The following is a 24,330-nucleotide window of genomic DNA, read 5'->3' as shown; positions in this document are numbered from 1 at the left end:
CCGGGGTGGTGCAACGCGTCTGTGCCCTGCCTCACCCTCTTCGGCGCGGGCAGCTTTGTTTCGCTCGGCCTTAGGGCGCCCCGCTACGTTTCGCTCCTGCTGTGTCCCTTTCTGTGCATGCAGCAAGTGCCGTCGCCATTCTGCGTCCCGAAGGAGGTGGTAAGGGCAGTTGCATCGCGCTGGAGTGAGACTCCTGCCTTCACCCCGCTGGGATCGGCCGTCACTCCACTGTGCTCTTTGCACTGTAGTGCTTCTCTGTACTGTTGCCATGGGGCTTGGTGGTGTGCTCCCATCTTTGCTAGGTGGAAGCCTTCTTTCTCTGCCTTCCCTTCCCTGGGGGGTGTGCAGCAGGGGGCATTGAGCCAGCTGGTTGGCCATCCTTTAGCAACAGGTGGTGGTTGCAGCCCTGAGGGGAGTCTGGGAGCTGCTCCGTGACTGGCTTTGGTCCTGAGGTGCGAGCATAGCCTTTGTGTTTGTGGAACCTGAGCTGGTGCCTGATGTGTGTGCGTGAGCGCAAGGCTGGGCCCCCTGAAGCTGAGTTTTAGATAGGAGGGACGAGCAGTGGTGGCAAGGGTGATACTTGCTTGGGAAACTCCCTGCTGCAGCTCGAATGTGGCCTCTGCCTGTACTGTGTCTCCAGTCTCCTAAAGCTGCACAAGTCCAGTCATTTAAAAGTATATTTTGAGAAAAAGCTTTGAGGTGGGAAGTATCTATAGAGCTGTTTGTATTGAGTGTTTTGTTATGCAACAGCATGTTTAAAAGTTTTAGTTTTTGAGGAAACACAACTGCTTATCTTTTTGTTGCTCTTGCCTAGACAAAGAGTCTCTGTGGTGCTTTCAAAAGTATTTCTGTCTGCCTTCTTCCAGAATTACTTTTGTATTTGAAAGCATTTATCTTTATCCAGACTTACTTAAAAACACATTTGTAGTTTGTAGTTCTGTACACTTTTATACATGCATGTTGTCAATTCAAATGGAACACATGCACATGCTGGTCAAGTAAAATGCAGCCTAAGTGACATTTTGGTCTGCACATGTGCTGTTTCAGATATGCTTCTTTGCAAAAAAAATTTGCATAACTGACTACTGCAAATATTCAGATTATAAACTGCTCAGTCAAAAACTGAGTAGTCTGATACTGTTGGATTAACAGTCGCCAGTCTCACTTATCAGCACTTGATCAGAAATCTGCTTTGAAGCTTTTCAAAAGTGCCTCTGAGAGCAGTCTCCCTGCTGAGAGTTGACTGGCGTTCGAGCTGCCGCAGGCCTAGGTTCGAGCAGGATGCGGGTTCAGTGGGGAATGACCTTCCCTCTTTTGAGCCTGATCACTGGTGGGCATCGCTGCAATGCTTCGACTTGTTCTTCCTCATTAGTAAACCTGAAGTATGTATGGCATGTCAGGTTGTAGGGTATTTAGAAAGATGCATGAGAAAACTGGCATTGAGTCTAGGTAAACTCCTGTTTTTGCCCACTTTTGCTGCCTCTTTCTTGGGGGAACAGCATCCATGGATGTTGTTTTAAAACTTGAAAAAGTCATTGATGCTTCCTACATGCTGTTTATAGTTCTTCCATTTAACACATTTTTCATGGGAATCTGTATTTCTCTGTGGTTTAAGATTCTCCTTATTTTTAACTTACAATGATTAATGAGCCTTTTAGTAAACTTTGGAGACAATGCAACTGTGAGCTATTATAGCTTGAGATTTAGTTTAATGCACTCTGTTCCTGCATATGCAATTTGTATTTTTACTTTTTGTTGCTGGGTACTATTTGTACCCAGTAATGTCATGTGTGCCTGGGCCTGTTTAGCCTGGAGAAAAGAAGGCTGAGAGGAGATTTGATTAACATGTTCAAGTACCTGAGGGGTAACTGCTAGAAAGCAGCTCCGCAGAGAGCGATTTGGGAGTCCTGGTTGACAAGAAGTTAACCATGAGTCAGCAATGTGCTCTTGTGGCCAAGAAGGCCAAAGGGATCCTGGCCTGTATGAGGAGGAGCATTGCCAGCAGGTTGAGGGAGGGGATCCTCCCCCTCTGCTCAGCTCTGGGGAGGCCGCACCTGGAGTGCAGTTCTGGGCTCCCCAGGACAAGAAGGACATTGAGCTTCTAGAGAGGGTCCAGCGGCGAGCCACCAAGATGATTAAGGGACTGGAGCATTTGTCATATGAGGAAAGACTAAGCGAGCAGGGCCTGTTTAGCCTGGAGAAGAGAAGGCTGAGAGGAGACTTGATTAACGTGCTCAAGTACCTGAGGGGTGATTGTAGGGAGGATGGGGCCAGGCTCTTCTCTGTGGTGGCTGGTGACAGAACGAGGGGTAACGGGTGTAAGTTGAAACACATCCTTGTAGCCCTGCGCTGGGCTCTCTCCAGCAGCTCCACATCCCTCTTGTATTGTGGGGCCCAGAACTGGACACAATACTCCAGATGTGGCCTCACCAGGGCTGAGTAGAGGGGCAGGATCAGCTCCCTCGACCTGCTGGAAACGCTCTTCTTAATGCACCCGAGGATCCCATTGGCCTTCTTGGCCACGAGGGCACACTGCTGCCTCATGGTGGATGACAAATTGACCATGACGCTAAGGTCCCTCTCTGCAGAGCTGCTCTCCAGAAGGTCGGTCCCCAGCCTGTACTGGTGTCTGGGGTTATTCCTCCCCAGGTGCAGGACCTTGCACTTGGCCTTGTTGAATTTCATGAGGTTTTTCACCGCCCAGTTGTCCAGTCCGTCCAGGTCCCTCTGGATGGCAGCGCAGCCCTCTGGGGTATCAGCTACTCCTCCCAGTTTGGTATCATCAGCAAACTTGCTGAGGGAGCACTCTGTACCTTCATCCAGGTCATTGATGAATAAATTGAACAAGCCTGGACCGAGGACTGACCCCTGGGGGACCCCGCTAGCTACAGGCCTCCAACTAGACTCTGCACCGCTGATCACAACCCTCTGGGCCCTGCCATCCAGCCAGTTCCTAATCCACCTCACTGTCCACTCATCTATCCCACACTTGTGGAGCTTGCCCAGGAGGATGTTGTGAGGGACGGTGTCAAAAGCCTTGGTGAAGTCGAGATAGACGACATCCACCGCTCTCCCCTCGTCTATCCAGCCGGTCATTTCATCATAGAAGGCTATCAAGTTAGTCAAGCATGATTTCCCCTTGATGAATCCATGCTGACTACTCTTGAGCACCTTCTTGTCCTCCATGTGCCTGGAGACAATGGCCAGTATGAGCCGTTCCATCACTTTTCCGGGGACGGAGGTGAGGCTGACTGGCCTGTAGTTGCCTGGGTCCTCCTTCTCGCCTTTTTTGAAGACTGGCGTGACATTGGCCTTCTTCCAGTCTTCCGGCACCTCCCCCGTTCTCCAGGATCTTTCAAAGATGATGGAGAGTGGCTTAGCTATGACATCCGCCAGCTCACGCAGCACTCTGGGGTGCCTCCCATCAGGGCCCATGGATTTGTGGGTATCGAGGTTCCTTAAGTGCTCTCTGACCCAATCTTCCTCTACCCAGGGCAAGTCTTCCTCTCTCCAGGCTTCCTCTCTTGTCCCTAGGGCCTGGGACTCTAAAGGGCTGCCCCTGGTAAACACTGAAGCAAAGAAGGCATTCAGCAACTCTGCTTTTTCTGTGTTATTCGTAACCAGGGTGCCCACTCCATTCACCAGCGGACCCATGTTTTCCCTGATCTTCCTTTTGCTGTTCATATATTTGAAGGCATAGAAGGCAACGGGGTTTTGGCTTCTATGACCATGGGACTCTGTTTGATGACCACCAACTAGTGGGGAATGATGGGAACCACCTCAGCAAGAGGGGCACACGTCTCTGCCAAAAGGCTGGTCAACCTGGTTAGGAGGGCTTTAAACTAGGCGAGTAGGGGGAAGGGGAGTGTCACACAGAGAGGGCAATCAGTACCACACAACCAAAGTCAGATGGCATTCAGCAGAAGTTTTTGTTCTGTTTAGCTGAAAATTTTCTCCTTAGAAAGAATCTACGGTATATTTGAATAAATGTCAATATATATTTCTGAGATGTATTCAAAATTTAAGGTTAAATTAGAAGCTGATATTAAACACATAGACAATAATGTATAATTATAACTGTCAACTTTGTAATTTTGATTGGGTTTGAGTGATTATTTTTTCATTAATCATTGAAATTGTCCTTTAAACTGTCCTTTAGCCCATTTTTTGCGGTTAGACTCTTCTCCGTGGTGGCCAGTGACAGGACAAGGGGTAATGGATACAAGTTGAAACACAGGCAGTTCTACCTTCATGTGAGGAAGAGCTTCTTTCCTGTGAGGTGCCAGAGCCCTGGAACAGGCTGCCCAGAGAGGTCATGGAGGCTCCTTCTCTGGAGATCTTCCAAACCTGCTTGGATGCGACTCTGTGCCACGTGCTCTGGGTGTCCCTGCTGGAGCAGGGGGGTTGGACTAGATGATCTCTAGAGGTCCCTTCTGACCTCAACTGTTCTAGGATTCCGTGAAACCAAAATGTCTCTTTTGTCTGTATTTCTCAATGGTAATACCTGGTATTTCCACAGTGGTCTTGAATTTAATAAGACAAGCCTTGCTGTCCAAGGTGAATGTGAGGTGGGATATCAAACAAATATATACTATTAAATTATGTGCATTAAAGCTATTGTTTAGTTTCTATTTTGATTTTGTTTGCAAACTCAAATGGTTGAAAAGTAAGTCTTGGATCTTAAACATACCTTAGAATGACTTCAGAGTTGTTACAGTGACTTCATAGTTATCTGCCTTGCAGATTATAAATCCCCCAATTGGCATTGGTAAAGTATTAAAATGCACATTGAGAATTAAGTATAGAAGATATCTGTACCAAAATCTGCATTATTTTCAAGGTTCTCGGTAGAGTTGCTCATTTATTAGGAAATATAATTTCATTTAGTGAACTTCAGTGTTAAATATGATTGGCTTAATCTAAGATCTCCTGTTTATTCCAAAAATAAGGTAGATATGTTGATTATTTTTAGTTTTTTAATATTGAGCTTTGAAGTTCAATTCCTAATGTAGAATTAACAAAACTTACAACTCTTATGACTTGCTCAAATTAGAATGACGTTGGCCATATTAAATATATGCCATACATGTTAAAACTTTTTTTTCGTTTTATGAAATAATGAAGAATACAACAGTATTATCCTAAAGAAATCAGGTTGTTGAAATAGTTTTTAATGATAGTTTAGATACATTTTTGAGCGTGAGTGATAGTTGTTAGTCATCTGGAGGTTTGTGTGAGCAATAGGCTGTGTTTTTTTTAATTCCACATCCATCGTGGAATATATAGCACGTTTAGCCTCTATGTCTAGAGGCCCTGAAATTCAGCACAAGCTGGTAGAAATGAATTGTTGTATGAATTCTGTGTTTACTCTCTGGATCAGTAGGGTGGTTTGTATCGTGCGGTGATTTTTTTAAGATAGTTCATTTTAAATGAATACTGACTGTTGTATCTATATTGTTATGCCAGATGCATAAGTGACGATAGCCTGGCAAAGCTTATCTTTGAATGCAAGATAGAGCAGATCTGTGGCCCATTATGTACTGGATTTCTACTTCTTGTCTGTTATTCCCTCCTAATTAGCAATGAAAATAAACTGTTGCTATTTTGTCCAGTTTCTTTAAAGAGTTGGGTTATAGAATTCATCCATATTATCTCTGAGTATGATAAATGGAAAAATATTGGACTCGTACCCATTTTTTCTTAAATAAAGGCTTTGTTATAATTTAATGTTTGCTTTAATATCACAACTTGATGGGTGCATGTCTAAGCAGTGTGCTCAATTTAAAGTGATCAGTTTTCCATGGCTCATGGTTTTGTATGTCTTTAGTGTCTTTATTTGATATCTATAAGTTAACTTTCTGCTAATCAAACATTGTTGTAGAAACAACATAGGTTTTCTTATTTGGTATTTTGTTTGAAAACATTCCTGGGGCTCAAATATTTTCATTTTTTTGTGTCCTAAATAGCTGAACTGAAACCATAACTGTAGTGCAGGTCCTCCATGCAGGGGAAAAAAAATGTGAAAGAATACATTAAGCTAGAAAAAGCTAGAAGGTTCTTCAGGAATGCACAGGAAAACAACATTTAAGCTGAGAAAGTATACTTGCATGTGACCGTTTTCAAACATACTTACTAGTACTGGATTTTCAAGCCCTCTGTCCTGTCCAACGTATGTGCATGACACAAGATTTAGTGCCTTCTCCACAGCCCCCCATTCAGTGCTGTAAAAGAAGTAAACTTTATAGCTAGAGTGTGTAAGAAAATTAAGTTGAGAACCATTTCTTTGTATAACACCTTTTTCAGAATTAGCTGTTAATAGGTAGTAAAGGACATCATTTAAAAAAAGTTTATTCTGATTTCATTCAGCATTATACAGTTAGCTGTTATTATGACTAGCTAAAGTATACTGCTTCTAGTGCCTCAGTGTCAGGGAAGGATGCTGAGAAGAACAGGAAAAGCCACCTGCTCAGCACATGGCTAAGAGGCTGGTGTCAGCAGTTGAATTTTGGGTTTTTTGACTATGGGGCAGTCTATAGAGCACTGGGCCTCCTGGCAAGAGACGCGGTTCACCTGTCTTGCAGTGTGAAAAGAATCCTAGCCCGGGAGTGGGTGAGGCTCATGGAGAGGGCTTTAAACTAGGCATGAAGGGAGAGGGGGATAAAACTGGGATCGCCGGGGATGAGCCTAGGGGCAGCATGCCAGTGTTGGGGGAGAGCTCAGTAGCCCAGCTGAAGTGCATGTACACCAATGCACACAGCATGGGCAACAAACAGGAGGAGCTAGAGGCCATGGTGTGTCAGGAAAACTATGGCATAGTTGCCATCACTGAATCGTGGTGGGACCACTGTCATGACTGGAGTGCTGCAGTGGATGGCTACAGGCCCTTCAGAAAGGACAGGCAAGGAAGGAAAGGAGGTGGGGTAGCGCTGCATGTTAGGGAGAGCTTCAGTTGCATGGAGTTCCAAGTGGGTGATGGAAAAGCCGAGTGCTTATGGGTCAGGATCAGGGGGAAGCCCAACAAGGCTGATACCCTGGTAGGAGTTTGCTATAGACCACCCACCCAGGATGAAGAGACGGATGAGACATTCTACAGGCAGCTGGCAGAAGTCTCACGATCGGCAGCCCTTGTTCTAGTGGGGGACTTGAACCTACCAGATGTTTGTTGGGACTGCCATACAGCAGAGAGGAAACAATCTCAGAGGTTCGTGGACTGCATGGAAGAACTTCCTGTCACAGATGGTAAGTGAGCCTACAAGGGGAAGAGCCCAGCTGGACCTGCTCTTTGCCAACAGAGAAGGACTGGCATGTGGTGGCCGGAGGCCAACTTGGGCATAGTAACCACAAAATGATACGGTTTTCAATTCTCAGTGAAGTCAGGAGGGGCGTCAGCAAAACCACTACTTTGGACATCCGGAGGGTAGACTTTGGACTGTTTAGGACATTGGTTGGGAGAGTCCCTTGGGAGACAGTCCTGAAGAGCAAAGGGGTCCAGGAAGGCTGGACTTTCCAGAAGAAGGAAATCTTAAAGGCGCAGGAGCAGGACGTCCCCATGTCCCGAAGGATGAGCCGGCGGGGAAGAACACTGACCCAACGGAATAGGGTCCTATCGTTGAGACTCTGTGGAAAAAAGAGAGTTTACCACCTCTGGAAGAGGGCAGGCAATGCAGGAAGAGTACGAGGATGTCACTAGGGTGTGTAGAGAGGAAAATAGAAAGGCGAAAGCTCACATGGAACTCAATCTGGCCACTGTTGTAATAGATAACAACAAATGTTTCTACAAATACATTAACAAGAAGAGGAGGGCCAAGGAGAACCTCCATCCTTTATTGGATGCGTCGGGGAACCTTATCACCAAGGATGAGGATCAGGCTGAGGTACTTAATGCCTTCTTTGCCGCAGTCTTTAACGCCCAGATCAGTTATCCTCAAGGTACTTAGGCCTATAGGTACTATAGGTATAGGTACTTCCAAGTACCTATAGGCCCAAGTACCTATAGGTACTGGGAAGACACCTATGGAGAGCAGAAGAAACCCCCCATAATCTAGGAGGAAACAGTCAGTGACCTGCTACTCCACTTGGACACCCACAAGGCTATGGGGCCAGATGGGATCCACCCGAGGGTCCTGAGGGAGCTGGCGGAAGTGCTTGCCACGCTGCTCTCCATCATCTATCAGCGGTCCTGGTCAACAGGGGAGATCCCAGACAACTGGAGACTTGCCACTGTGACACCCATCTACAAGAAGGGTCGGATGGAGCATCCAGGGAACTACAGGCTTGTCAGCCTGGCCTTGGTATTGGGGAAAGTTATGGAGCAGATCATCTTGAGGGTGATCACACAGCATGTGTGTGACAACCAGGGGATCAGGCCCAGCCAACATGGGTTCCTGAAAGGCAGGTCCTGCCTGACCAACCAGAGCTCCTAGTGGATGAGGAAAAGACTGTGGATGTGGTCTACTTAGCCTTCAGAAAGGCCTTGGACACTGTCTCCCACTGCTTTCTCCTGGAGAAGCTGACAGCTCACGGCTTAGACAGGTGGATTCTTCGCTGGGTGAAGAACTGGCTGGCTGGCCGGGTCCAGGGAGTGGTGGTGAATGGGGTTAAATCCAGCTAGCGACCAGTCACGAGTGGTGTTCCCCAGGGATCAGTGTTGGGGCCAGGCCTCTCTAATATCTTTATCGATGACCTGGATGAGGGGAGTGAGTGCCCTCTCAGCAAATTTGCAGACAACACCAAGGTGGGAGGAAGAGCAGATCTGCTCGAGGGTAGGAAGGCTCTGCAGAGGGATCTGGACAGGCTGGATTGATGGGCTGACACCAACTGCATACAGTTCCACAGGTTCCACAAGGCCAAGTGCCGGGACCTGCACTTTGGTCACAACAGCCCCATGCAGCGCTACAGGCTTGGGGCAGAGTGGCTGGAGAGCTGCATGGCAAAAAAGGATCTGGGGGTGCTGGTCGAGAGCCAGCTGAACATGAGCCAGCAGTGTGCCAAGGAGGCCAAGGGCCTCCTGGCTGGTATCAGGAACAGTGGAGCCATCGGGAGCATCAGCGCTGGTGAGAGTGCCCCTCGAATACTGTGTTCAGCTTTGGGCCCCTCAGTACGTGAAGGATGTGGAGCTGCTGGAGCATGCCCAAAGGAGGGCAACGAAGCTGGTGAAGGGGCTGGAGCACAGACCTTATGAGGAGCGGCTGAGGGAGCTAGGGTTATTTAGTGTGGAGAAGAGGAGGCTCAGGAGAGACCTTATCTGTCTCTACAACTACCTGACAGGAGGGTGAAGTGAGGCGGAGGGCGATCTCTTCTCCAGTATAACTACCAAAAATCGGATAAGAGGAAATGGCCTCAGGTTGTGCCAGGGGAGGTTCAGGTTAGACATTAGGAAAAATTTCTACATGCAAAGAGTGGTCAAGCATTGGGACAGGCTTCCCAGGGAAGTGGTGGAGTCATCATCCCTGGCAGTGTTCAAGAAACGTGTAGATGAGGCACTTGGGGACATGGTTTAGTAGGTATGGTAATGATGGATTTACCATTGCACTCGATCTTGAACATCGTTTCCAAGCACAATGATTCTATGATTCTACGTTTCTTGTGTGCGTTATCCTTCCATAGATCAGTTGTACAAAATTCTCCTTTCTTTTGCTGCTGTTCTTCATTAAGTCTCTTAATGGTGTTTGAGTAGTATAAAATGAAAGCAGCCCAAAATGACCCAATAGGAAGTAATTGGCATAAAAGGAACGTGGGTTTGGCTTTATACACTGTATCTTTTATTGACAGTGGAAGTGTGTGGCTAGTTCTGTGGTCCCAAGTAAAGAGGTTTACGGATGTTGTAGTAGTGTCTATTTTGAACCAATATAAACCAAGCTGAAAGCAGTTCGGTGCAGGAAAACTCAATGTTTGAAGTGTTAAACTTTTACCTAATGTGAGTGAAAGAATTTAGCTTCTGTATTTGAATAAATCTCTTTCACCTTGCAAATAAGAATACTTTTTTGTGTGTGTGTTTTGCATTAATTTAAGTGTGTGTGTGTGGGGGGGTCTTTAGCCACTGGTAATACTAGGCTATGGGTAAAATTTTACATAATATTTCTTATGTAATGCGCATTCATCTTTATGTGGTGTTTTAGCTTATCATGTTTTAAAAAAAGTTCTTATCAACAGAAACTTTTCTTATAGTAGACACCTGGTTTTAATATCTGTTTATTGAATGCATTTATTAAATGAAAGCTGCTCTAAAAGTTTTGTTTGCTGTGATTCATATCTGTTCTTATAATTGAGTGCTAAATCCAGATAAATTCTCCAAAATTACCAATAGCAACTGCATGTATTTATAGTACACTAAGCATAATATGCTTGAGCAATGTTCTCCTAAATTAATAATATACAGATTTTTAGAACTAAATCTTTTCGGTGTTTAAAACCTAAAATTGAGTTGTTTCTTAAAGTAATTCTCTTCCTTTAATGTATTATTATAGGGCTGAAGGTGGGGAAGATATCCAAATTATGCATTTTCATTCTTGTCTCATTTTAAATTGTTTTTCAGTGAGAATTTCACCTTGAAAAATGTTTAGCATAGATATAACTGGAACATCCTGTTTGCTGAACTACGCATTCCCAGTTTCATCTCAGTGTAGCCGTGGTGAGAATTTCCCTATTTACCGTTTAGGTATAAAATATAAGTCCAAAGACAGTATTATTTTGGCATATTTTTAATACCTGGAAATACAAAATGTTAACTTCAGGTCTTAAATTTTTGCTATTGGGGTCAGAAACAGAGCTCTGTGGTTGTTTAAGCTGTTTTCATAGCTGCTTTATTTTCATGAAGGAAGTACAAAGCAGCTAGTTTGTATTTTCTAATTTTCCATATTTTTATTATGTTTTAAATTCTCTTGTTTGAACGTGCCCTTATTTACACATTTGACCTCTAACTTGTGCAGTTTAAGAAGTTACAGGTGAGCAATGGCTGGTACTGAAAGAAAAAGTCTCTTCAAAGAATATCACTAGTTGCTTTGTTTTAAAATCCCTACTCGTATATTTTCAGGAAAAGCCTTAATGGCCTTAATCCTATGGAAACAATGAAAGTAAAATGAAGACAGTTACGTCATTTAACTGTGGCAGATAACCACCTCAGTGCCCCTAAGAGCAGTGGGACAGAGTTAGAATTTTTGGAAGGAGTTGGTTATAGGAGTGGGTTTTCCCCCATTTGAAATTACATACCCAGACCTGGAGTAGTATCCCTTTTTCAAAAGAACATATTTCTAGCTATTTCAAGAGAAGATGCAAATTCCATGAGGTTTAATACATTTAACACTTAACTATTACATTTCCAGGCTTTTTTTTAATCCCATGAGTTATAATCTGAGTTTTGACTTCTGATATCACATAACTGTTCAAAAGTTTGTAATTTTGTGGGGAAAAAAAATCTACATGTGATTACTGGAAACTTTAAATAGAAGAATATCATCTATTAAGATACTTTAAGAGATAGAAACAGTTAATTGCAGAATATTTTGGTTTTAGATCAATTGTTTTTCAATTTATATTCTGATAATGCATTCTCGGATCAGTTCTGCAGGTATTTAGAGGTATTACTTATTCTGGTGTTTTTTAATACATTCTCTGTTTATATGTAAAACACAGGTTAACTTGTCGAAACTCAGGCATTAACTCCCTAAGTATACTGGTGGCAGGTCCAAATTTATGCATTACAGTGTTTATAGGAAGGTCCCACTTCAGTGAATGCAACTCTCCTGACTTGAGAAAATCTTTTCCGTTGATCAGCCATGGGAAGTGAGAGCTTTCAGCCCCTTCATACTTGCTTGCATATATAGATTAAGAACCTGTTTTTTCAGAGCTAAAATTTGGGGAATTTGCAATCCTACTGATAAACTATTTAAATAGCCTAGATTGAAATTTTAACAGTAATTCAGAATAGCAATTAAAGCACCTCCTTATGCTAACTAAAGTAGTTGGCATAGGATAGTTGTAAGAAAGGATACTTTGTCAATAGCCATACAATTATGACATTTTTAGAGTTTTTGCATGTTAATGCATGTCTGCTTATACATGTTAATACCAGTGCAAGCTTTTCCATTCATAGACTAAAACCAACTCTTATGCTGTCGTCATCTTTCAAAATACCACCAGTAGAAGAGAGTCATTTTTCAAGCTTCTATCCTCAAAGAATAAGCTAAACTTCTGTTGTTTGAAGCCTATTAAGACTTTTTTTAATACAGACAAAATAGTAAAGTCTTTATGACTTTACTGAACACTGTTTTTGTAGGAAGATAAATTTAAAAGAAATGCAACTTAAAAAGTGATATTCATAACATCAAGTGAATGTGGATTAGAATCGAAGTAATGATGGGAAGTCTTGTTGGTTTCTCTGGCTGTGCATTTTTTTTTAATTGTATTTCTGGATATAAGATTCTACTGCTGCTTTTTTTTCAAATAATGTCAAAGACTGTCCATTCTGATTAATAGAAAATGTTTTCTAATGTTTTACCACTAACTGCCATGGGATACACACTAAATTATTTTTTGCTAATGTTAATGCAGTTGATCTGAAATCAGCTGATGCATTCCACCATTTTTGCTTTTAATTATTAAGATACTTTTGCAATGGAAGAAATGGAAAAATCCAAAGAAATTACAGGTTTCATATGTACAATTTATATAAACCTTGAAAAAATTCAAGTATACCTTTTGAACAAACACAAGCTTCTTTACATATTCCCATCTTTTAAATAAATGATTCCCACATTTTGTGTATTGAACTTGATTTTATGACAAGTGAAAGAGCAAAGAAATGGATCTAGTGTCTACTGAGTCTCCTAGTAACTTAGCCTCTAGGACCAATTCTTCTCCCTAATTATTTTTCATTAGATAAGAAATCCTTTCTTAGAAATCTTATTTTGCCCAGATCCTGTATAAATTCATATCAATTTTGTTTGACTGGTGATGGCTATGATTTAAGATGTGTTTTTTAAGAAGCCTGCTATTCATGTTCATCAGACTGAAGGGCTTGATCATGAGATGGGTTAGTCTTTTATCTCTTTCAGCTATTTTTTTTTATGGGGATCAGTTTCCACATCCAGTTCATCATAGAGCTAAACAAATCCTCATGCTGTCTGCAGAGGGTGGGAGGAGGAGGCAGCGGCAGCAGAGTTGGAACATGGCCCAGGGCAGGGAAGGGTGCAGCTGCCTCATTTGGAGGCAGTGCTTAAAGTATGCATACAAACAACTATCTTGGTCTGACTTTGTACTTAGGAATACGAATATGAATCCCATTTCACTAAAATTGATCCTGCTCAAATATGTCCACTTTTTCCTGTATGATTTCTTTCTGTGTGTCTTTCTGTGTTAAGGATGCTTCTCTGTTTCGTGGGAAGCATGACACAAACTCTTGCATTCTTTTGTGCCAAGATTTATTACTATAGTGCTATCAAGTAGAACAAATGCTAAAACTTTTCAAATTCTGGGCTTAGAATTATGAAATATATGATCAACCCAAGCCCACTTTTGATTCCCTGCTCCTGTTTTTTGAAATTTCTGGAGTATAGCTCAAATCCAGAATGAGAGAAGAGGATGAAAAGTTTAATGTTTTGTCTTTCAAAGACAGTATTTTCTGCAGAAAACTAAAGGAGAAGGACAGAAGGCATGATGGATGATGCAGAGGTTTTATTATTCTGAAATATGCTTTTCCTTTGTATTTGGAGTGCAAATCCAAAGGTGGAACCTGTGTTAGGAACCTACTGGACATCTGCACATATGGCTGTTGAATATGTTGTAAGGTTTGGCCTTGCCTAAACTCTAGAAGTAACATTCTTTTAGCCTGATATTTACCCTTTGTGTTACTATTTCTACTTTAGTAAGTAAGTCCATTGTCCAGCAATACACTAATTGTCATCTAATGTTCACTCATAGCATGTCTGCACTAGATTTTTAGAAAATTACTTACCTCGTTGGAGTATGATATTTGGTTATTTTCACGTGACCTACTTTTGAGGTAATCATTTCTGTTTCATTAACCTCGGTATCTTTGCTTATTTTCTTTAAAAAGTCTTCTATAACTTTGAATGCTACCATAAACTAACATGCCTGTAGATGCTCAGGTCACCTTTTTTTCTTTTTTTCTATCCTCTTTCTTTGTTTGACAGTTTGCTTAACAGGTGTATTTTATTTAGCCTTCCATTGGGGGGAGAAATTAACATCTGTTTCCAGGATTTTTTCAGAAAATGTTGTAGACTGGGTTCTGAAATTGTCTTAGGAAAGGTTCTGTTTATTTCTCTTTAACTCAGATTTTTTAAGTTTTTTTTTTTTTTTGAGCATTGATTATTTGACTACAGCTTGCCTTTGTTTTTTTAAATGTAAACTTGCCAATCGGAGAAAAGCTGCCCTTGAGTAATAGTCATGATCCATAAAGTGCATGCTGTCACAGGAAAGTGACTGATTTACTGTGGAATGCATGGCATTTGATCTAGGAATGTCTAAGTAACCTAGTAGCAAAATAGATGCATGTGAAGCAGTGTGCTAGATCCTGAGCTTTCATTAATATTAGCCTTTCTTAGGCTATCTCCTGTGCTCTAACTCCTCTTACGAATATCTACAGTATGCAGGAGTGTCAGCAATGGCAGTGTTATATTGCAGAACGTATATGAGAAGGGCCAAAATAACACCTGCCGTCCACACTTGTTTATTTTACAGGAATATATTGTGTTTTAGACAAATGTTTTGGTGTATAATCATTGCAATAAATCTCTAGCTGACAAACATATGAATGCAAAAATATTCTTACATTTATACTAGTAAAAGTGCAGATGCTTTAAAATAGGCTTTTTTAGCAGTTGTTTAAATGATTGTGGCTTTTTTTTTTCTTTTGCTTAGCTGTTTCTTCTCTTAATTGTATAGCTTTGCTTTGCAAGTGGCAAGTCAGTATGCACAAAGGATGCACTGGGATTTTAAAATATTTTAAATGTGAAAATGAATGAAAAGTAGACAGTACTTAATCTTGATCTGCTATCTCTTTATCGAAATATGTGAAAAAAGTTAAAATTATATTAATTCTTAAACTGGGTAGACTAATTTCTGATCTATTTGCTGCAGTTCTTATTTCTTGTTTCTCTGAAAGCTGTAATATCTAAGGTCACTTAAAAATATTGTTAGCTGTAACAGAGATACTTGAACAGATCGAGACAACTCACAGAAGCCAAGATGCTATGACTTGCTTCCCTACTACAATTGTATTTTATTATCTGCTGAACTAGAGTGTTGAAGGTCTTGTAGACACAGATGTCTGGTCTTGTTTAGGATTTTCTCTCACTTCTTTGAGATGATTGAAAATGTAGAAATCACAATAAAGAACATATTCTTTAGGGATTTGTAAAATCTGTTTCTTGAGCAAGGTAAGCTATTTTTTGATAAAAGTCTTTCCTTCTGTTCACTCCCCTGAGAGTAAAATAAGGTAAATCTTAATAGGTTTACTCTAAGTCACTATGTTACTCCTGAAAAATCTAAATATTCTGCAAAGTTCTGATAAAGACAGCACCTGTCTGTATAAGACATGTATTTTAATTCGCAAAGTGGGAATTAAATTTTAATTTCCAAAGCAGACCTGTCTGGAATTTATTGTCAATTATCTTTTAATTCCCCATGAACTCAAACCTCCCTTCTGAAGGCTCATTAAATAAAAGCTGTGATGAATAAAGCATCTGAACGGTCTTTTTACCAATTAGACTTTCCAATTATTTGCTCATTAGTTTATGGTTTTTGAGAAGAAATTTTGGAAATGTAAATCAAAGTTAGCATTTTCTAAATTACCATTAAGCTTGACTTTCTTTATTTTAAATTCTTCTTCAAAAATTCAGTACATTCCCAATCTCTTTAATCTATTGCTGTTTCTGTGGATAAGCTCTCTGACATCGCATTCTACTAAGAGCTTGAATGCTTATCATTCATTACATAATACGCTGTACTGCTTTGTATACAGCAGCAAATGTCTGTTTTAAAATCAAAACCAGATGTAATTATTTTCAATTAATCACAACATCTTTTCTTTTAAAAGGAAAAGTGTGCAACACGAACAATTTTAGTTTGAAAACTTGCTTGGTTGTGGGCTTTCACCAAATTAAGGTAACTGTTGTAATTAAATGCACATATATCGTATATTTATATCTTAAAAAAACAAGATCTGTAATCTGTTCAAATAATTTCTTCATGCATTGTGGATTTAGGAAATGAGGATGAAATACAGGTCATTTGGTATAATACATCTAGTACTACAGTGACTGTGGTGTAAAAGCAGAATAATAATGTCTTCTTTCACAAAGAAAATTAGAGTGTTTCTTTAATTAAAAAAGACAATAAATAAATAAACTCAATGGTATCCTAAATCTTTTCCTGGATTATGAAAACTTTTTTTAGGTTGCCTCAATTCAAAGAAAATGTAAGTGAAACAATGAAGAACTTTGTGAATCAGATCTGATCATACCAATCCCCTAGATAAGTTTATTGTGAAGGAATTGGGCATATTTACATAGATTCATATGTAAACAAACGAGCATGTGCCATCCTCCAAGTTGATAATATGTGAGCCAGGTTTGTGATACAAAAGTTTGAATTAACAAGCCTTTTGAGATCTGTCCTGAAATAGTACAGGCAGATTTTTCACAAGCTGTTTAGAGTTTTTTGTGATTAACATTTGTTCCTTATGAATGGAATGTTTTGTTCATATGGCTTATATATAGGAAGTTGAAAGATTTTAAACTGTTCAACAAGTTTTGGTATTTTAAAAATTAAGGCTCTGACAGGATTCTTGCATATTTAACTGTGACAGCTTGTGTTACCTTTGGCCTCTTGGAGAGTCTTTACCCCCGTTCTGCAGAAGTTTTGGTATAAAACATGAAAGGGTGGTAAACTGTAAATATACTGATATCTTGTCTACTCCATGTGACACCTCAGGATCTTTGTGCAAATCCAGCTTTATTAGTGGCTGACACTAATACCTGTGAAGAGGGACAGCTGTGGCACAATTGTATATCCTGCTGTTTATGCTAGAGGCACAGTACCTCCAGTAGAGGGACAGTAAACCAGCACAGCTCAGTGTATGAGGGTATAGTTTGAAATCTTTGGTCACAAGTGTGCTATCTGAAGCACAGTGATTCATGTTCAGAAGAAATCTGTTAGTTTGCATGCTGTCTAACAAGAAACTTCTCACAAGGAAGCTTCCTGAATGCATATTAGTCAGTGAAATTGTTTTGCTTGTCATCTTAGCAACTGAAGGTTTTGTTGGGGAATCTGTACAGGACAGAGGAGGATGGGCGGCCATCTACACACCTGTTCGAGGGATTCCAAAAGTTCTTTTGAGATTCTAGAAGAATTGTAGAAACTCGAGGAAGTACATCCAAGCAGAATATGTCCAGGTTCATTTATCAAGAATGGTTGTTGGAGCTTTTCAAAGTATTTGCAAGATAAATGTGCTGAGGTTGTGGAGATCCAGGGTACTTCATCCACATTTAGGAGAGAGAGGCAGGTACATTTGCAGCACAGTCCTGGGACAAGCTGAGTTAATATATAACATGATGATAGTTTGTGCAGTTTATGGACCAGTTCTCTTTAAAATTAAAGAACAGACAAGAACACAGTATTTTTGATAGCTTCCTTTTTTTTTTAACGTAAATGCATAAAAATAGTTCTTTTGAATGCCTTACAAATTAATATATTAATATAACTTTTTTGTTCTAATTTTGGATTTATTTTTACAGTTTAACAAGTAACTTCTATATTTTAGGGTCCATGACTATAATAAACTAAAAAACATCATGAAATGCCTCTTCATGAAGCATAACTTTGAAGCTAGTACTATAATGCATATTTCTGTTGAATTTCATAAGGAGCGTTATTTAAGAAAGGCAGACAGATTGATATTGGGCATGGATCCAGCAAATATTTTATAATTTTAATATATTAAAATAGTTGCACTGATATTTCGTAGTAGTTTGTATGTAAATCCTTTATGTAAATGTCATAATTCTTATGGATCAATATGACATTGTATCCTGTTATCTAGACATTAATTATACAAGCTAAAAATTTTAACCTTATGAGTTATTAAATGTATTTCCTAAGTTACAGATTAATGAAGTCATAAATGTTTTCCTGTTTATATTTTTCATTTTTATGTACTATATTATTTCTCATTAATGCTTGCTCAGATTCTGTTCTGTTTGGTGTGATTATCTATAAACCACTTCTGCCTCAGTTGGTTTCTGAGCTGCAGATTGTTGGGAGAGTGCTTGGTGGCAGTGTTACCATATATCTTGTGCTCTTCCTGCTCTTAGCCATTGTTGAAGGTAGAGTGCTGGGCCAAATAGACCTTTGTTCTGATCTGATGCAGTGGTTCTTAAGTGATTATTTAAAGCTATGCAAGCTTGCAGCATTTGCATTGAAATGTAATTCTTCTCAAAGGTGACCTTTAAAAACATGTTAAGCTCCCAGTGGTAAAAGCTGCTAGTTATTGCTAATTATATGTTTCCCTAGTTATCATTTTTCAGTCACCCAGCTAACCCCTTCCATTTGAAACTGAGGTTTCTAGTTCTATGAGCTGATATGTCCCAATGTGTTCTGAGGTTTAAACGTAGAGTAAGAAAGGGTGCCAATGAAAGACTTCCTCTTGGCAGTTCTTTCCCCGGTGTCAGACAGATGCCAACTTTGGATCCTTCACTATCATGGGAAGGGGAAAAAAAAAAGTCTGTATTATGTCCTTTTTTCTTCTTCTTTTTTTTTCTTTTCTTTTTTTTTTTTCTTTTCTTTTTTTTTTTTTCTTTTTCCTTCTCCCCAAAGGGTGAATCAGGTTTAGTCAGAAAGCTGGATACTCTGGGCTATCCTATCTCTCAAACTATAGCAAGAGATCTCTGCAAATCCTGGCAATTCCACAGATAATTTGTGAAGAAGGGAACTACTTGAGAAAATGTAAAGAAAAAATGTGTTCAGCCAAAGGTCCCTGAGGTCCTGAGTAACCTCAGTATTTAGCATTTTGATTATTGTAATAATAGTGGAGTCAACCCTGACACAATGTCATGCTACAAGTGAGCTTAGAATTTCATCCTCCATCAATGAGGATTGTTCTCAGAAACTGAGACCTTGGCTATTCAAGCATCAACACAAAAAAAATCTCAGAAAATATTTGGGTCTCCTTGGTGACACTTTCAAACAGTGCATACAGCATTCAGTACTACCAGTTCTAGATGATCCCTATTCATGTACATCAATCCCAGTCTATCAACATCCATTTGTTCCTTGATGTCAAGCTGTTCTACAGTATACATTATTTGTATTTGTGCCATCTCAAAATACTTCTTTTTGCACAGGGATAAGAAAGGATGTAACCATGCTCTTGATCTCCATCTACTACAGTACAGTGGCATCTCAAGTAGCATCCTCCCTGCTGCCTCAGTTAAGTCTCAGTTAAGCATACTCTTTCAGTGTCTGCTACTACCATGAAAGATCTGAGGGCCTTTCCCAAGTTCCTGAAGTATATAGTGACAAGTCTGCAGAATCTGATGGAGGTTCTGAGGGTTTCTCCTGGTATCCTGTTGCTACATCAATTGGAGTAGGCTTCTGAATGTCACCTTATTCTACTTATATCAAATACTTAGGAAGCACAAGTTTCATGCCACTTTCTTCCTTAATTTAGTGACTTCCTCTTTATCTGTCTTGAACTGATTTCCCTCATTACTGTTTAACTATGAAGAATAATAGCTTAACTTGGTGCTTGTAATAAAACTTGTATTTCTAAGCTACTCTTCAGACTAGCACAGTAAATTGATATTCTTTTTCTCTCGGTACTAACAGCTTATATTCAGAAGACTAAATGCTTAATTTGATTCTCAATGCTTAGAGGTGCTGGAGTCAACAGTAAGGGCTTATAGTGCTTCTGTTTTCTTTAGAGAAATTTCTTGATGGTAGAGCTCTTTATTTCCCTAAAACAAACACACTGTAATTAAAAAAAAAAATCTTCAATTTGCGAACTAGAGATTTATTTCACATTTGTTCCTTTATGAAGCCAAGGACTTGTAAGATAGTTGGGAGGTTTTCTGCACAGTCATTGAAAGAAGCTAAGACAGAATTTATTCTTTTCTAGAACCACAAACTTTGCCTCTGTTATTTAACATTACAACCAGTCATACCCATCCAGCTATTTGGAAAAGAAAGTGGTGCTGTTGCTGATGTGGACCTCATGTGTTTGCCTCACATTCAAATATGTTGCAGTGAGATAGAATTGATGTCAAGCTGTGAGCTTCTCATTTTTTTTTCCTCTTCCATGTTTGGACACAGATTGTAGATTTTCCATTTCACTTGGAACTGTATGATCTCGACCATCACTTTTAATGGTTGCAACATCCTGTCTAGTAGCTATTAGTGGAACATGTGATGGCATCAGCTGACATAACATCTCATGCCATGCTCCACATAAATTGTTGCAAAGTTGTCTATAATCCCTTGTAATACCTGTGATCACAACCCTGCCAAGGATTTTAAATTCCCTTTAAGGAGTGCAATGCAATACAGTGGGTTTTTTTTTTTGTTTGTTTGTTTTTTTTTGGGGGGGGGGTGGAAAATATCCACCCAGCTTCAGATAACATGTAGCTGTCTCCTCAGCTTGGGAGCATGCTAGGTTGCTTAAGGTACAACATTTCCATATGCCTCTGTGCAGGAGCTAAAAACTATGCATAGTCATGTCCTGTCTTTCTTTTCTTCATTGTATCAAAAACTTTCATGCTTCAATGTTGACAGTTAACAACTATTTAGATCTTTCTCCTGTGTAAAAGTCATTGACCTTTGAGCAGGTATCTTACAATAATTGGTTAAGGATCTGGACTGTGAGAGAGAGGTCAAGAAACCAGGTTGAAGGTAGAACATTGGAATCTATTATTTTTATTTTTTAGCTATTCTATTTCCCAGACAATTGGTTACCAGCATCACAATTGGATGCTTTCCTTCTCCCTCAGACTGAGGTCTCCCTTTTATCTATGCAAGTGATAAACTGTCTTCCTATCAGGCCTCAGTTATGTTCCTTAGCATTTTCTTTTCATCAGAAATACCGTTCCACAGGGTGCCTTAGTCAGGCAATGATATCTCTTATAAGGGAGGCTTTTAAGCCTACAGATGAATATTCTGCTGATCTTCCTGGGAAGCAAATTATGGTGAATATGAACATGCACTCCTTTGAAGGAGAAAGGGAGGCTGTTTAATAGTCACTGGAGGTGACTCTGATTGCATTTTCCATAGTCATGTTCATAGTTCTTTATCTTTCTGCCTCAAATCCCTTCTCACGAGAGACATCATTGCCTGATCTGGAGAGCAATATTATGCTGAAGTGTGGATGAAGCATGGCTGTTTTTGGAAGATTTCTGAACTGTGTATCAGGCTGTTGTCTAATACTGCTGTCCCATTTTATAATGGAGTGTTGTAGTTTATACAGACTATAATGATAGCACAGGCTTGAGGCAGGATGTTGAATATATTCACTGTGTCAACATTGAAAACAAACATTTTTCCATAAAAATAGCTGTCTTAATTTTCATAATGAAACTGCTCAGCAGCAACTTTATAATTGCTAAAATGTGTGTAAAAATAGAAATACATATTTAATTTTGGAGGAATACTGGATATCACAAATTCACTTCAACATGAGTCTTATAAGTGTCTTCTCACATGCTAACTGTTTTTTTCAGTCATTACCTAGCTTTTATCTTTCACATGATCACTACCCTTGTTTTTCGATGATGATTTATCAGAGACTTTGATCTCTGGTTCAGTGCAGAAAGAGATACTTTTTATTTGTTGAGGGTTGGCAGACTTGCTCAGGATACACGTGGTTTCATTTGTCTTATTTAGTCAAAATAACATTTATGTCTTGTTTGAATTTTGGTATAAAAGACCTGTGAATAATTAACTGCTATGTAAAGTTAATTTTAGAATGGGTATTTGTAATATCAGTGTCTACCATGTTTTTACTATACTGATACAGTGTGAAATCAGTTCTGTTAATTTATATCTTTAAGGAGGATTTTTGAATATCTACAGGAAATTGGAGAAGAAAATGCTACTAATGCACCTAGGGATGCCTGCACATAGCCCTGATGTCAGATGCCTGAACCCCTGCAGAGACTTGTCCAGTTTAGATGGCATTCACAACCGCCAGTGTGTTAAGGCAGGGTTTGCCTGAGCTTCAGTAGGAAATAGTGGTGTGCAGGAGGTCTCAGTGACTCTCTCAATGAGGCCGCTTACTCTGAAGAGAAAGTCACTGCCTGCTTCACTCCAGAATTTGTTGCCTGGGAGTTTCACTTCTGCAATGAAGTCTTTGGGTAGTGGTTGTTCAAAAAGAATATTGATAATTTTTTTTCTGATAATGATAAAGATGAAATGATGTGGAGGTGCTAATAGATAAATTCATACTAGAAATAGATTGTGTATTTCTTATACTGAGTTAGAGCTAAAAAATTTTCAAAACATCAAATTTTAGCCCATGTTGAGTATCTAAAAGCCAGATTGATTTTTGATTTCATTTAGGAGACATCTGGTGAAAAGCTATAACTGGTGTTTTTTTAGAGATCAGATAAGATGAATAATAAATCTCCGTGGTCTTAAAATACATTACAAAATATAATGCATTACAAAAGTAATCATTTAGGTTTTTTTCTGACCTTCATAGCCCAAACATTATTAAGTATGAGCTATTTCTGTATTCTCTTGTGCACATTGATCCATGTACCTCTATAGCTTTGCAAAGAACTTTTAGGCTGTATTTAAAACACATAAAAGAGATAACATTTATATGTAACACTTCTTGGAAGGTCAGTGCAGATCGATACCATATTTCATATCTCAAAGGAACTGGAAAACCAAATGGACAATTGATACCATGCAGTCTCTCTTTTTTTTTTTTTTTTTTTTTTTTTTTTTGTGCGTGTATTGTCAGTGGAGAGGCTACAGAGGAACCTTGTGGTCTGGGGTGATATGGTGTCATACTGACATTTACTGTACCTTGACTTTACCATACTAGCCAATAGATACGAGGCCCTGCAGGAGAAAGGGCACTCAGTAGATAGGGTAGGCAAGAATCCCTCTCCTCCAAAAATAGTAATACAATCAGAAAGACAAATCCCACGTATTGTGACCACAGGCATGGGGGAGAAAAGGTGGGTTATAGTCGTGGGGGATTCCTCAATTCAGGGTACAGAGGGTCCGATATGTAGGCGCAACCCTCCCCTAAGAGAGGTCTGCTGCCTTCCTGGGGCCCGGGTTAAGGATGTCGCCAGGAAACTTCCCAGCCTGGTTAGACCCACTGACTATTATCCATTGATGGGCCTACATGTGGGAGGAGGAGAAGCGGCAATGCGCAGCCTGAGGATGATCAAAAGGGACTTTAGGGAATTGGGGCAGACAATCAGGAACTCAAGCGTGCAGGTCACTTTCTTTTCCATTCTTCCCGGTGCTGGCAGCAACATAGAAAGAAACAGGAGGATACAGTCCATCAACACGTGGCTCCGTGGCTGGTGTCATTGCCATAACTTTGGATTCTTCAGCAACAGGAAGCCTTACATGGCACCAGGCATGATGGAATCTAATGGGATCCATCTTTCTCAAAGGGGGAAGAGGGTCCTGGGTCATGAGCTAGCAGGGCTCATCGAGAGGGCTTTAAACTAGATTCGAGGTGGGTGGGGAAGTATCATCGAGGAAGCAGGTTACGGGCTAGGTGATGGCCTGTCATGCCACTCGCAGCAGCCTAACTCCAGAGCCTGTGAAGGGCGCCCTAAGCCTGAAGAGGCTAGATGGGAAAATAAGAGAACTTCTGAAGGCCCACTCAGGCAAGGTGCAGCTGCCCCAGCTAGAATGGGAAGCACATTGGGAGCCCAACTTCAATGACTCTATATAAATTCACGCAGCATGGGGATTAAACCAGGGGAACTGGAGATGCGTGTGCGATTGCAGGGCCATGATCTCATCGCAATTACTGAGACATGGTGGGATGTCGGTGATTGCGGCTGGTCTGCCGGTGGGCTCGGGGGCTGGCGCCCCCGGAGGCGGCCATGACCTCTGCGGGGCGGAGCGCATGCCCGGAGCCCTGCGCAGACCGCCCCCTCTCTCCAGGCGGGTACACAAGATGGCAGCAGGCAGCCAGTAGCTGTGGCCCGCCTGGATGGCAGCGGCGGAAGAGCCTGCAGCACCGGCCGGGCCTCCCCCCACGGCAGCCCGGCGGTACCAGCGGCAGAGGCAGGGGCTGGCCAGGGGCAGGGGCTGGCCAGGGCAGCAACCATCTACTGCATGACCGAGGCA

General features: G+C 40.7%; 2 pseudogenes; one reads left to right on the top strand and one right to left on the bottom strand.

The window, feature by feature from the left end:
• The window catches only part of LOC148592859 (uncharacterized), a 66,287-nt pseudogene extending 42,576 nt beyond the window's left edge, over positions 1 to 23,711 (top strand).
• On the bottom strand, positions 8,234 to 9,546 carry LOC148592860 (uncharacterized; annotated as a pseudogene).
• Positions 23,712 to 24,330: the final 619 nt, after the last annotated feature.

This window comes from Tinamus guttatus, unplaced genomic scaffold (genome assembly GCF_059628265.1).
Source record: "Tinamus guttatus ecotype Peru unplaced genomic scaffold, ASM5962826v1 Tinamus_guttatus_pri_ptg000498l, whole genome shotgun sequence".
NCBI lineage: Eukaryota > Metazoa > Chordata > Aves > Tinamiformes > Tinamidae > Tinamus > Tinamus guttatus.
Note: the sequence above shows the minus strand (reverse complement) of the source record. Positions and strands in the feature narration are given on the sequence as shown.